This window comes from Hemicordylus capensis, chromosome 1 (genome assembly GCF_027244095.1).
Source record: "Hemicordylus capensis ecotype Gifberg chromosome 1, rHemCap1.1.pri, whole genome shotgun sequence".
Taxonomy (NCBI): Eukaryota; Metazoa; Chordata; class Lepidosauria; order Squamata; family Cordylidae; genus Hemicordylus; species Hemicordylus capensis.
The window spans coordinates 60,001,002-60,016,648 of NC_069657.1; the positions used below are offsets into that span (position 1 = coordinate 60,001,002).

The window sequence follows — 15,647 nt, forward strand, 5'->3', positions numbered from 1 at the left end:
AAAATGACACTGTACAATGTAAGTCTATTAAGGTGGATATAGGCAATGTCGCTATGGCAGAAGCGTCCATCTTCAGGAGATGTATCATTGCATCTATTGAGCAAATACAATGCAATGTGAATGGTCAATGCAGGAACAGCATGGGTGTGCTGTCAGAGCAGGAGTGTTGCTATTACAGGCATTTTCTAGAGAACGTATTCAGCTTCCTTCAATAGAGTTAGATTATTGGCCAGTGATCTTCACTATTTTTCAACCTGGGGCCACTATGGCAAAAAATACCCCTTCAGGAGGAGAACAATTTCCCACTGTGCTGACCTCTGCACAGTATTATACTTTTCTAAGTGCTGGGAGGGCTATTTAGGAGAGACAGAGCCCCTCGCTTAAGAGTTCTAGGAGGCAAGCAGTGGGAAGGGATACACTTCCCAACACTAGTCTGTGCATGTCTTCCAAGATGGTGCAGGGACTCAAGAGAGGTTAGTTTCCCTTAAAGGAGCCCCGCTCCCCACAGCAGAGGGCAAAGCACTGCACTGCACAATGAAAATGGTTGTCTCCACGTGGTGTCAGAACTGTGCAGAGTATTCAGCTGTGGCCAAATCTTCACAGGAACAAAGGAACACAGGAAACTGCCTTATACCGAGTTAGACCATTGGTTGATTTAGCTCAGTATTGTCTACACAAACTAGCAGCAGCTTCTCCAGGGTTGCAGGTGGGAGTCTCTCTCAGCCCTATTTTGGAGAAGCCAGGGAGGGAAGGTGGAACCTTTTCTTTCCGGAGCAGCCCCATCCCCTAAGGGGAATATCTTATAGTGCTCACACATGTAGTCTCCCACTCAAATGCAAACCAGGGTGGATGCTGCTTAGCAAAAGGGGAAATTCATACTTGCTAACACAATTCGACATGGAGCTGCACTTAGGATTGATGGGGGCTACCATTGGCACCCGGGCCTTACAATGAAGAGCACTGCCATTGGCCAATCTAGCTTACTATGACTAGCCAAGTTCTCCAAGGTCACAGGTAATTCTCAGCCCTGCTGCCTGCAATCCATTTAGCTGGAGATGCTGGGGACTGAACCTGAATGGACTTTTACATACAAAACCTATGCTCTGCCACTAAGCTGTGGTCCCTCCCACATCTTCTATTGTGTGCTACAGAGTTAATCCATGAGCATATGAGTACCATGAGCATACAAGGAATCCATGAGCATATGCAGATGTGCTCCTACAGGATGCTGTGCTGCTGGGGTTTACACGATCATGTCGGCCATGGTTCCTACCCTTTGATTTCACCTCTGCCTCCTACTAGAGATGTGCAAACAGGTTCGATGTCGATCGTGTTCGATGTCAAACCATTTCAATTAGACTGTTTGGGGTCAAACCAAACCATCCCCTGATTGGTCCAACCCCAGACCAACCTCCCCACCCCACTGGCCAGTTCAAGGGCTCACAATTTTTTTACAAAATTATTTCCCCCCCTAAACTTACCCCCGCCAGGGGAGATATCTGAGGTGGTGGAGGGTGTCCACAGAGGTTCCCTCTCCCCCCACCAGCCTCCCTTAGTTGCAAAATCAGCCCAGGCCATGCAGAGGCCCATTGTGCAGAAGTGGCAGCCTCCAAAATGGCCACCCTGCCGGGGGCGAAGGCCCCCAAATGAACCGAACAACTGAATGGCTGATTTTGCAACTAAGGGAGGCCAGCAGGGGGAGGGCTAACCTTCACGGATCCCCCCCGCCACCTCAGATAACTCCCCCGGAGGGGGTAAGTTTGAAATTTAAAAAATAAAATAATAATTTAAAAAAGCTTCTTAACCTCTACCCTGGACTGAACTGAACCCAGGGAGCGGAGTTGAGGTGGTGACGGACCAAATTGGCCCGGTCTGGCTCGGGTCCAGTTCGGTTTCAAATCAAACCAGACCAGCACACCCCTACCTCCTACCCTGATTTTGATGCTTGGGTGAACCAGTCTTATGTATCCCTGAATTAAATAAATGCTTGCCCCATTGATTCTAGCATTGTGCTTAGAACACAGTATGGAAAAGTAAATTTAAACTATGATAGATAATAATAAAGGGAAGCAGAAGTCATTTATATGTCAAGCACTGGAATATGTCTGTGCAAAGACTCATGTTCCAAGTGATTCTGAAGTTTTTCAAAAACATGAGCCTGTGTGACTCAGGCAAAGTGCTGTCCTTTTGGAGTACTGTGTTCTTTCCAAATGCCACCCTTAAGTCTCTGCACCTACTGATGTGAGACAGAGATTCTGGCAGAAGACAAATATTTGTGAAGCATGCTCATTAACACCTCAAGGCCATCCATCAAAGTGATTGACACCATGAAGACAAAGTAATTCTTCACAGGATCCAGCATATGCAAGAGGTTCCTGGGAGCAAAGGCAGCACACCTGACAGATGTGTGAGTAATGTTCATGAGCATTCTATTGTTTTGCAATCAACACAATAGAGGTGTTAATTCTTTTTCTCCAAACATCACCTGTTTATGAAAATAACAAGTTGAGATTTTAGTCATATCTACAAGATAAGAAGATTTAAATTATAAAGCATGCCTACATTCTATCAGTGAGCCTCATTCAGCTAATAATGATGTTTGTGGCATTATCTGAAATGTTATTAAGCAAAATAATGCCTGTCTGAACTGTGCCTTGAGAACAAGGCTTCACACACACCCTGCCATGCACTTTGCAATGCTCTAACCCAGGGTTTCTTAACCTTGGGCCCCCAGATGCTGTTGGACTATGACTCCCATCATCCTCAGCCACAAAGGCCATGTCTGGGGATGATGGGAGTTGTAGTCCAACATCTAGGGGCCCAAGGTTAAGAAACCCTGCTCTAACCAATGTATCTGGCAAAAACAAATTGGCATGAATGAGTAACACAGTACAATAAAAGATCGCTTGTCACCTTTCCTTCTTGTGCTCGATATTGCTATATTGTACGGCGAGAGGCATCTATACATTCCCTGCACTGCATTTAAGATTCATGCAGAATATAAGCAAAAGCTATATTAAAAATAATAGGGTAGTTTTCACAGTTGTCATTACGGTAGGAGAAGCCTCCTATCCGAATTCAGGAGCCATGTGTACTCCTGATTGGCCATCATGGGACTTCTACAAGCAAGCTAGGAGGAGAGGGAAAGGCTCATCTGTGTGGTGGGGAGTGCTTTCCCTCCTCCCCATTCTGGAGCTGGGTACCAGTTCTAGGCTTCTCCTACTCTAATGCTGACTGTGAGAACAGCCTATTGTATTTCAGCATCATAGGCTTATAGGAGCAGAACTGGTCACAATAATTGCCAAAGTGCCCTTGCTAGGTCAACGAAACAGCAGCCAGTCTAGTATAGGCATCTAACAGCTCACTCCTATGCATGTTTATTCAGAAGGAAGTACCACTGAAGTCAATGGGATTTCTTTCCAAGTTCATATGCATAGGATTGTAGTCTTGGGTTTATAAGTGGTCCATGATGGTGACATCCACTTATTATCATTTGACTTGGCTTGTAGTCAAGGATATGGCCTCTGACTATATAACATGCTTCTGGCTATCATAGCTAGTAGCCACTGATAGACCCATCTGCTACATGCTTATCCAATTCTTTTTGAAGGTATTTTGCTGGTTGCCACAATAGCATCCCGCAACAAGGAGCTCTGCAGGTTGGTTGTGAATGGTGTGAAAAAACATTACCTTTCCTTTTGTTTAAGTCTATTCATGTTAATGGATGACCCTTAGTGTTTGTATTTTTAGAAGAGAAATGGTTGCTCCCAATCATTCTCTGCATATCATTCATGAGGTTCTAATCCTCTATGTCTGTTTGTCAGAGCTGTTTTGCACATTTCAAGAAGTGATAGAAATGGAAACACAAGGGATTCGTTCATACTTTCCATGATTGTACTGTAATGTGTGAAGGAGGAACTCCCACATCCCTGTGATGGGAAGCTGTGTACACTGTTTCCCACTGAGAGCTCATGAACAAGTTCCCCCTTCTCATGTTACAACAGAAACATGAATAATGTGCATTGAGATGGAGAGTCACTCATATTTCCTCTTTGGATATTTTCTCAAATAACTAACTAACTTCAGTTAGTTCAAAATGCGGCAGCAAGGCTGGTCTCCGGGGCAACCCGGAGAGTCCATATTATGCCTGTTTTGAAACAGCTGTACTGGCTGCTGATATATTTCTGAGCAAAATACAAAGTGCTGGTAATTACCTTTAAAGCCCTGAACGGCTTAGGTCCAGGTTACCTTAGAGAGCACCTTCTTTGGTCTGATCCCCACCGCACGCTAAGATCATCTGAGGAGGTCCAGCTCCAGTTGCCACCAGCTCATCTGGTGGTGACCCAGAGGCGGGCCGTCTCTGTAGCCGCTCCTGGACTGTGGAATGCGCTCCCTGAAGACCTCTGTAATTTGAATTCTTTATTGGAATTTAGCGACCTATCTAAAGACCTATCTAAAGACCTATCTAAAGACCTAGCGACCTATCTAAAGACCTATCTAAAGACCTAGCGACCTATCTAAAGACCTATCTGTTCGGCCTGGCCTTCCAGTGCTCTTAAATTGTTTTAAAGAGTCTTTGATGTTTGTGAACTGCCCTGAGCTATTTTGTAAGGGCGGTCTAAAAATTGAACAAATAATAAATAAATAAAATGAAATCTCAGACAGGTTTTTGCCCCCAGATGCAGCTATGAAGATGTGAGACACTTAAATGTGATTAACATGGGCCACAACTTTATTGATCTTTACAAAATGATCTGTAATTAATAAACAGGGTAGCCCACACCAGAGCAGTGCAGGTAATTACTAGTTCCATTATGGTGAAGCTCTTTAATACTATCTGGCTTTAAGGACAAGTCCTCCCTGCCTTCATATCTGTAATCAGTACTATGCTCATTAAAGTATTTTGTCTCCACAACTTCTCATGTGTCTTGAGGGGTTCTAGACCTCTTTGCAACTATCCTAGAGCTACTGCCCTGAAATCAGTCTTTCCTCAAAGAGAGCCATTCTCTCCCTGCCCCAACCCAATAGCTCTGAAGGGTTGGTCCAGGGAAATCTTCTCATCCAAAGAGTGCTTGCCAGTTCAGTTAGTTCTATGACCTCTTTACCCACACCAACTTTCAAGTTCTGACCAAAGATTCATTCTCTCTCTCTCTCTCCCTCCCTCTCCCTCCCTCCCTCCCTCCCTCTCTCTCTCTCTCTCTGATGCCCTTGCCAAAGCAGTGCAGAATAGGTGAAACATGCCCCACCCCCAATCCCTTGGCCAGTTTGGGAGAGGTGAGAATGACTATTTGGCACTAGGGATGTGTGGTCCGGTCCGGAGGAGCCTCCCCTCACGGTTCTGTCAGGACTGGAACCGAACCTCCAGACAGGGCCACAATTATTATTTTTTTAAAAAAAGATTTAAAATACCTGTAGCCCCTTCAGGGGGCTTCCTGTAGGCCACGGTGGTGGTGGTGGGTCCACGAAGGTTCGTATTTTCGGCCCTTTCGGGCCTACATAAAGATGCATGGTGGACATTTTGGCCATGGCCGCCGTGCATGTGCAAATGACCTCTGCAAGTCTGGTGGCCATGCCAGGCTTCGCAGAGGCCATGTACGCATGTGTGGTGGCCATGGCCAAAATGGCCGTCACGTATGTTTACGGAGGCCCCAAAGGGCTGAAAATACAGCATTTACCCGGCCGCAGCGGTGATTTGAGAGGCTGGCGGGGGGAGGGGGAACCTTCGTGGACTCCCCTCCGCACAGCCTACAGGAAGCCCCCTGAAGGGGCTACAGGTATTTTAAATCTTTTTTAAAAAGGGTTTTTAAAAAATTCATGCCCCCTCCGGACTGGACCGGACGGTGGCGGGGGGGAGCGGTTCGATGGGGGCCAGACCAGACCGAACTTGGCCGGTCTGGTTCGAGTCCAGTCTGGACTCAAACTGAACCGGGCCAGCCAGTTCCGTGCACACCCCTATTAGGCACCATAGTGGTGACCAGTACAGCCACCAATACTTTATTGGTGGCTGGGAGGAAACTGCTCCAAGGGCTGTATGCTGAGGTGAGAGAAGATGCTGGCCTTCAGTCTTGCCCAGTACTTCCTCTTGTTGGCCCACAGTTATGCATAGAAGTGCACCCGTGGGTGGTGCCACCTTGTCCTGGTATGTGCCAGGAAGACCATTCCCTGGTTTCCAAAGCCTGCAACATATTCTCTGATAACTTACACAGTGGATCCACCATGTTTACTTCAACACCCAGAAAAATAAGCATAACTACCAGTCCCTCTGTTGCTCCAGTTGCTCAGTGGACACCCAACTCCTCAGGTAATAAGGAAGATCTGGTCATGAGGTATTAACATAAGACAGTCTCCTTGGAGCAAGAAAAAAATGAAATTGTCTGGGTAGTGCACTGTGATATCATCCTCGTCTGCCTCCTAATTGTCCACTCCAGCACAGAGCTGAAGCACTCAAATGGCAAGCATGAGGTTGAACTCTCTATAGCGAGGGCCTTGTTTACTCAGGAAAAGCCCTCAGATCAGAAACCAAAGAGGTCAGTCCAACAGGTGAATGGGCAAGAGGCAGAAGGCAGTTTTGATGCCACAGTTCCTCAGTAATGCATCCTTGCAACACTGCTGGAACATCTGCACTGTTTTATCAAAATATACATACTTCAGTGAGCCCAAGTGGTTCAGAAGGAAGTAATTGACAAATTCACCACATGAGACAAGTGGTGGATGAGCCTGAAATCTTTTGCCGTCTTCTTAGGAGAGACCTGTATGAAGGTAACAGGGAGGTTTTTGACTGAGCCACTACTCATTAGGAACATAGGTGGCTGCCATATTCTGAGTCAGACCATTGGTCTATCTAGCTCAGTATTGTCTACACAGACTAGCAGCGGCTTCTTCAAGCTTGCAGGTGGGAATCTCTCTTAGCTCTATCTTGGAGATGCAAGGGAGGGAACTTGGAACCTAGATCCTCTTCCCAGAGTAACTCCATACCCTAATGGGAGTATCTTACAGTGCTCACACGTGTAGCCTCCCATTCAAATGCAAGCAGGGCAGACCCTGCTTAGCAGGGGCGTAGCTATAATTGAGCGAAAGTGTTCAAAGAACATGGGCCCCCAGCTCCTGAGGGCCCTCCAGCTCCATCCCTCCCTGTCTTCTTCATTGTCTCCCTCACTCTGGGGGGGCCGCCAGAGAGAGGGATGAACATGGGACCTCTCCCCCCTAGCTACGCCCCTGCTGCTTAGCAAAGGGGACAATTCATGCTTGCTACCACAAGACCAGCTCTCTTCCCACTGATATCTTTAATGAACTGCTGACATACCACATATTTTAATAGCTGTATGGACTTCAAATTCTGAGCTCTTCTAAGGACTCTAGCAGTCTGGTATGGAAAACTGGTATGGAAAACTGGAAGTCCTCCAATAGATATTGCACATCTGTTTTGTTGGGGTAATAGGCCAATAATTCTTCCAGTGTGACCAGCTTAACCATGCTGCTACCTTATGCAAGCTGAATGCTGCCTCTACCTGTCCTGTCTCTGGTTTGATCCCACTTAGGTGCTCTTGCACCTGTATTGCACCTGTATTGCACCTGAATAATGAATTGTTCATGTAGCACATCGAGCATGTGTTTCAACTTGCAATGTCATCTGTTGCAGCACCCCTGCACAAAATCCCAGCAGAGCAGAAGGATTTGGAAAACCTGCCCCACCCATCTGCCTTGAGTAGAAATTCCCTGAGAGCAGGCCAGTATACATTCATTTTCAGTATAATTCCCCAAGATGGACCTGACAGGAAAAAGTCACAGTCCCTGTTGATGCCAATCCTTAATGGAAGCTTGCATCTGAACATATCATCATAGAGCAACCAGACAGTGCTCACATACTTCATGGATGCCCATAAGATTATATCCAGGCATTTAATTCTCATTAGTACCCACAGGGGTAGGGCCTGCAGTGCCACCCAGCATAAACGATGTAGCCTGCCAGCCAGTTTCCCCAGTTCCTTTCCACTGGCTTCTAACTAAATCTCTTGGGCTCATGATGCTCTCCCTTCTCCTTGATCTCTGGCTTCAGGAAAAGTCTACATACTTGCCCGTCCATATACTTTTCTTTGAAGTAAGGAGAAGGTGGTCCCTCAGCAGTGTGGATATCTTACCATATGGCAGGACTCCTACTGGTCGTGTTATACTCCCATACGGGAAAACTGGAGACTATCCCCCTCCAACTGGGCCCATCTTTCATGGCAGCTACTGCCACATCCAAGGTCTCTGACTCAGCTGGTTACAGGGTGAATCTGTTGGGCCCAGTGGCCAGGATGGAAAGGGACTGGTGTTTCGGGGTAGTCACTTTGTTTTCTTTCTCTTGCCCCACTTTTGCCTGTAGTATTAGTAGGAGCCATGGCTGTTCCTGGCCAGTTGGCTCCTGGCTCATCTGCAGCTCTACTGCAGGGGTTGGTGGTGTTTGCCCCCAGAAATGTGCGCACAAATGTGTGAATGTGTGCTGTCATTTCCTCAAATTATTGCTTCTCTTCTCTGTGTTCTCCCTTGCACTCTTGGTAATGTCCCCCACCCTTTGGCTTCCTGGCCAAAAGTCAGGGCCTTTAGGTAGCTACCAGAGGCGTAACTAGGGAAAACGGCGCCCGGGGCAAGCACTGAAATGGCGCCCCCCGCGCCCCCCCAACATACTACATTATACTTAGGTTTTTCCTCACAAGTGCCCGCCACCGCCGCCATGCCAGGCCACTGACTGGCCGCCAGGCGCCAGCAAAGCAATGGGGGGGGCCCGGGCAGCGCGGAAGGGACCGCTCGTGGGGGAGGGGGTGCTGACGTGCTCCCTTGACTGCTGCAGCGCTGCTGCACTGAGCAGGAAACATTTGTATTAACAAAATTTTTTTAAAAAATTGTCATGGCGGCGCCCCCCACGTGACCAGAAAAGATGGCGCCCGGGGCACGTGCCCCCCCTGCCCCCCCTGTAGTTACACCTCTGGTAGCTACTGACAAGTGCTCTATTTGACCTACTCAACTCCCAAGGCCCTGGCCTGCCATGTGGCTACCAGCAACACAACTCCTCTCCTGCATCTTCTTCTGAGCTACTCCAAAGGCTGACCACTGAGGTGGGACTAGATGCTGAATTTCATATTTGCTCAGCCCCTTCCATTGACCTGTGGTTATGCACAGAAACACACTCATGGGTGGTATCTGGTTGTGTTGCATGTCCAGGAGAAGCAGGCCAGCCTTCCTTCTCTTTCTCCTTTGCTACACCAGGCCTATTTGCATAGATCTGGTAATGGTATTTTTCAGACTAATATGTAGTGATTTCACCTAACACTCTACATTGCTCAATACTGCTACCCCAGTATTGCCTATGTCCTGTATCTTCTGGAGGTGTTGCTGCTTATTGTTAAGAGTAGGAAACCTCACTTGAAACATAGCTGCACATATTCCCTTATCTCAGCAAAGCAACACCTTAAAAACTGGGGAATGAAAGTTAAACTGCTGGATTTTGATTGAAAGATTATTACTGCACATCACAGAAGTGATTTCAAGCCACAGAGGTTATTCTGCAGACAGAGGCTTGACTGACACTATTCATTTAATCATTGGAATGAAAAGACCGACCCCATGACCCAAGGCAGAACCAACAATCCAGAAGTTGATCCCCTTCAAAATTGATGTATGCAATCTCCACGGGCATGTGCCACAACTAGAGGACAAATAAGCCACAGAAGGTGCCCACAGAGAAAAATAGCTCCATAGGTCTCCAGCCACATGCTCTTTGGCAACCTCTCACCATTGTTCATTATTTTGGCATGAATAATCCATTGTTTTGTGAGGCACAGGGATCTCTGGTCCCACCTGCTCCTCTGCAAACAGTCATTCCCCCTCCTCTGATTGTGAGAACTGCTTTGTTGTTGTTGTTGTTGTTATTATTATTAATAATAATAATACATATATTTGATTTCTATACCACCTTTCCAAAAATGGCTCAGGGCGGTTTACACAGAGAAATAATAAATAAATAAGATGGATCCCTGTCCCCAAAGGGCTCACAATCTCAAAAGAAACACAAGATAGACACCAGCAACAGTCACTGGAGTTACTGTGCTGGGGGTGGATAGGGCCAGTTATTCTCCCCCTGCTAAATAAAGAGAATCACCACGTTAAAAGGTGCCTCTTTGCCAAGTTAGTAAGGCTTACTTGTTAAAATAATAAAAGGCAAAGAAAGATAAGGATGATGATGATGATGATGATGATGATGATGATGATGATGATATCATCATCATTATCAACATCAACAATAATTTAAATCTACAAATCCTAGCTTGGATACGAATAGGGTTTTTTTGTTTTGTTTTGTGTTTTTAAATCTAGTTAGGGAGTTTCTACACCCACTGCATATGGATTTGTTTCCGAAACATCTGCGATTCAATAGGTGCTAGTGAGATGTGTAGCTTTTATGTAGCCTGATGCATGATAAACAATTTACACTAACAATGCACCAGGAAACGATGCATCCAAGTCTTCAAACACATGTTTATTTCATGCTAAATGGCAACCTTGAACATTGTCAACCTCTCCAGCTTCTTATCTTGCACCACTTTCTCAAAGACAGCCCATATTTTCCCACTGACTGCCCTTGAATAGACCGTTCTGTCAGATGGCAAGAGAGTGGCGGCAGCAATTCTCTAAGTGAGTTTTTGTGTTGGTCATTAATAGGCCGGGTACCTTGCGAAAGAGCCGGAATCTATTGGTTGTGCTTTGTTGCTTCAGATAAGTGAGCATCATGATCTTGCTCCTTGTTCTCAGCCTGTTTCGCATCATTTCCTGTAGAAAACAAGCCTGTTCCACTTCAGAGCCACACAAAGTAAGATTACAGGATGCTTGAAAATACATTATGGGCTTGATTCATCCCTGCCGGCATGTTGCAGTGCTTGTGCCAGCCTGGGCAACTGTGCCTAAGGGAGGCTGCTCATTAAATGCACCACTAGCTTCTCCAAGGAGTTTCGCTAAAGAGGATCTGCCTTGATTTGCAGACAAGTCTCAATAAGGATGCATTGGCCTCCCTGAGCTCCCAACATTGCACCCTAATGCATGAAGGAATTGAAGTGGTAATCTTGCAGAATCAGACACATTATATTTAGATTTGTTTAAAAAAAAATTTTTATTTTTTTTTAAAAAGAGGCTTATAGGTGGAATTCCTGTCATGCAGGCTACACACAACTCAAATTGTGATTTTCAGCGATGGCTTCAGGATGAAGGTTCATATGGCAATGATACGGACACTAGATGCTTTGTCATTGCCCATGCAAAATGCTGCCTAGAAGAACTCTAAGTAATATTATAGGGAATTGTGCCACTGGGAGAGGGGCATTCCAAATACCATGTACATGGATGGAACAACAACAACAATAATAAATACAGAGATGGTGGCTATCAGCTATTCTGATATCTCCAACCATCTGCATGTAAGCTTATCCAAGGCTGGGAAACACAGGGCAGTCATCTCTGTGGACAGCCTCACCAATAGAGATCAAGAAGATGCAAGCAGGGCTTAAGAAGGCCCCTTTGCCCATAAGCATACTACATGGAACTACTGCCGACTGTCCAGGCTGTTTGAGCCATCTAGCTCAGCACAGTCTCTTCCGACTGACAGCAGCATTCCAGGATCTCAGGCAAAGGGCTTTCCCAGCACCTGATATCTTAAACCTGCAAAGCATGTGTTACACCACTGAGTGATGGTTTCCCCCCACAAGGTACATGTTGGGACAACAGAGCAACAGTAGAATTCTCCTTGTTGCATGGGTGAGTCTCAGGGTGCCCAAGGACTGGGCTCAAGGACTGGGCCAAGTCTGAGGCTGTGACCTCTATGGAGTCAAAAGGGGAGAAGACATGAGTAGTCTCTCACAGATATACTTGCAAAGAGGTGTGCCAGGGAATGTTCCGGATTGCAACAACAGTCCTAGGCGTGCAACACTGCTGTCCTGCCTCGTCTGTTAGGCACGTAGGAAGCTGCCATATATGGTGTCAGACCATTGGTCCATCGAGCTTAGTATTGTCTACATTGACTGGAAGCAGTTCTGTAAGGTTTCAGGCAGGATTGTCTCCCAGCCCTACCTGGAGATGCCTGGGAGGGAGACTGGGACCTTCTGCATGCAAGCATGCAGATGCTCTTCCGCTGAGCTATGGCCCCATCTCCTAAGGGGAATATCTTACAGCACTCACATGTAATCACCCATCCATAATGTAAACCAAGGTGGACTCTGCTTAGCAAAGGGGGCAAGTCATGCTCACTACCACAAGGCTAACTCTTCATCTTGTTTCTGAAGATGTAATTTCCACAGGTAGGTTTCTGTGATGTGGAACCGTGGAGCTATCTGAATGAATATGTCAGAGTCACATCCACTCTTTCCCATCCCTACCCTCTGGAGCTCCAATGTCATTTTAAAATACAGCACTAGTACAGGCAGTGCGGTAAGCTCAATGGGCATAGATTTTATGGTTCAGCATCACTGCTGATGGAAAAGTGGCTTGGACCACAGCAGAATGGAAAGTGTTTATGAAATACCTATGCTTTCTTGTTTTCAGCAATCCAACTCCCCTTCTCTGAGCATTTGGCTTCCTGTGATGAGGATCTGATTTGGAGAACTTCACAAATTTTTATGTTGTCATGGGATTTTACGGAATGAAATATTGAGACAAAATGGCTGAATGAAGCAAACAAATCACTCCTACTGAACTACAACGATGACGACGACAACAACAGATATTTATATACTGCTCTTATAGTAATAAATAATACATAAATAAGATGGTCCTCTGTCCCCTGTCCACAAAGGGCTCACAATCTAAGACACACAAGACACATAAGGCAGATACCAGCAACAGCCACTGGAAGGATGTTGTGCTGGGGATGGATAGGCCTATTTTGAGTGGTTGTCCAGAAACAAAGCGAGGCTAAGAAGACAAAGCAAACCCAGAAGAAAACCTCAAGAGGGACTGAATATGACCACCAAGATTTGTAGGAGACTTTGGAAATGTACATTATGTTTCTGAAAGAAAAAAAGAACTCGGTTTGCTACAGTTTTAAGCTTTGCTGTCAGATACAAAATTATTGAATACGCATTGGAAGGCACTGCTTTATTTTAGCAATTGTTGAATCTACAATGAAGTATTCAGTAAAAGTGCGGGTCTAAGCTGTAGATATTTTTTAAAGCTACTTTTATTTCTTTTTAAATCACTTCTTAAAAATTTGGAGTAGTCTGATCTCTTTCCAATTGTTGAGGACACTGGTCAGAATAAAATTTTACACATACTTCAGCACCATGTTTATTATTTCAGTTACATCCATCTCACTGTTATGCCTCAGAGGTAGACCACAGAAATGGATGAAACTGAAATAATTGACATGATGGAGCTAAGGTACAAGTTGTGTTTTATTCCGTCCAGTGTTCTGGATAATTTGAAAAGTATCAGGCTGCTCGGAGAAAACAGAGATTCTTCTTCCTTCACTCTACATCTCCAACCTGTTGAAGAATAACTAAGGATAGAATTTGGCGGTTCTTTTGAGAAATTCATATATCATACTTTTAACTGAATGCTGTGAGCCTCTCTTCATTCTTAATTTTTGGGGTGGGTTCTTCCTCTCTTGATACAATTAGATCTCAGTGTCTGCAGAATTCACAGAAGACCAGACGGAATGATGATTGTCATTCAGTTTCATCTTCAACAGAGTCTGTGGACATTAAGCTCAACATGTTATTTGGGGAAATCAGGTTTCTCATGTAGATGTTTTGTGACTTTTGGCTATGATGACCCCTGCTACCTGGACAAAGAGGCACCTTTTAAAGTGGTGCCATAGGGGAAGAGCAACTGTCCCTGTTCAAACCAACATAGCATCCTTGACTGTGGCTGATGATTGCCTGGTGTATCTTTTTAGATTATGATGCCCCTTGGAACAGGGGAATCATTTTCCTTGGGAAAAAAGAGGATCAGTTATCCTTGACTTCATCCTAACCAACAGGGAAAGTAGTTTAGTGAGGTTGAAGAAATGGGGACTCTGCGGCAAAGTGAGCATGTAAACTGGTATTCCTGATCTTATGGAAAGCTAAATCTGCATAATCAGATACATATTTTAAGAAAACTGATTTATATAAGCTTAGAGGAACGCTAGTTAGGATTTCATGGCTAGATGGAAAGGAGCTCAAGATGGGTAGGGATTCCTAAGGGGGGGGGAAGCAATTACTAAAACATAGTCGTGAACAATTCAAAGTAAAAAAAGGGGGGGAACATCCAAAAAAGCCACTGTGACTACTAAAAAGTTAAGTGATTACCTGAAACTTAGAAATAATTTGTATAAGAAATGAAAGCAAGGGCAGTCCGCTTGGGACAAATACAGACAAGCAGCCCAGACTTGTAGAGAGAGAGTGGCAACATCCTCACTAAAGATGCAGAGTTACAAAACATTTCTGCAGCACTTAGTAACCCATAGTCCCAGAAAGTGCTCTTTAACACCCCTAAATATGTCCCCAAGGGCTGCACAACTCTCAGGGACATTAGGGGTGTTAAAGAGTGCTTCCAGGGAAAGAAGAGATTAACAATCTTCCCCCCATCCATGCAGCGGTACTCTGGATTACTAAATGCTGTAGAGGTGCTATTCATGGAGCACTCCACACTATTAGTGAGGATGTTGGCCAGTGTCATAATGCTAAAGCTCAGAATTTGCTGAGAATGGTGAGGAATGCTAAGCAGCAGAAAAGGCTTATTGGGGTATATTCAAAGAATGAGGAAGGAAATGATAGTTCTGCTGCCCAGTAAGGATGGTAAAATGTTGATAGAGAGAAGGCAGGTGATAGAGAGAAGGCAGAACTGCTCAGCTTCAAGTATGCCATGGTCTTCTCCCAAAAGGAGAACCTCTGTGGAATATCACAAAAGTAACATAAATTGTGAGGGGACTGATAAAAACAGCTGTTTGGGACTGATAAAGAACTGGTCCAGAAATATCAATGTAAAATGATGCCAAGTTTTCAGAGCTGGATGAATTGCATCCTAGGGTATTAATAGAACTTGCTGTACTGTTCTTCAAGAATGTTCAAAGTTGATGACAGAACCTTTGCCATTGACTTTGAAAAATCCTGCAGAATGAGTAGAGTGCCATGAGACTGGAGACAAGCTAATGTTGTCTCAATAACAAAAAAGGGTGAAGAGGAAGATCCAGAAAATTATAGAGCAGTCAGTCTGACTTTGATTCTAGGGGTGTGCACAAAACTGGTTTTGCCGGCTTGGTTTGAATCCAAACCGGATTTGAAGTGACCTGGCCTGGTTCAGTTCCGTGACCTGGTCTGGTTCAACCTCTGGACTGGTTCAAACTGGTTCGTGGGTATATTGGTAAAGGGCAATCTGGTGAGGATTCCCCTTTACTATTAAAGGGGCTGTGGGGCTTCCCTATGCCTAGTGGGGATTGGAGGGGAGTCTGTACTACCTACAAATAGTAGCGGGGTGGCAGTGGCTCTTCTAGAGTATCCAGGGCCACCGCAGGCCCAGTTGGGGCCTTCTCTGGCCTCCATGCACAAGCTGGCTCTCACACCTCTGTTTGATACCAGGGAAGACACTAGAACAGATGATAAAAGTGGTCCGTCTGCAAGCATCTTCATTATTATGCCATGATT

At 45.4% G+C, this 15,647-nt stretch overlaps 1 long non-coding RNA gene across 1 annotated transcript in view; it reads left to right on the forward strand.

Annotated features, from left to right (window-relative positions):
- The window catches only part of LOC128342883 (uncharacterized), a 65,436-nt gene extending 52,273 nt beyond the window's left edge, over positions 1-13,163 (forward strand). Inside the window, exon 3 of the long non-coding RNA XR_008315232.1 lies at positions 12,568-13,163. This is a non-coding gene — a long non-coding RNA (uncharacterized LOC128342883). The remainder of the gene's footprint in view (positions 1-12,567) is intronic.
- The last annotated feature ends 2,484 nt before the right edge of the window (positions 13,164-15,647 follow it).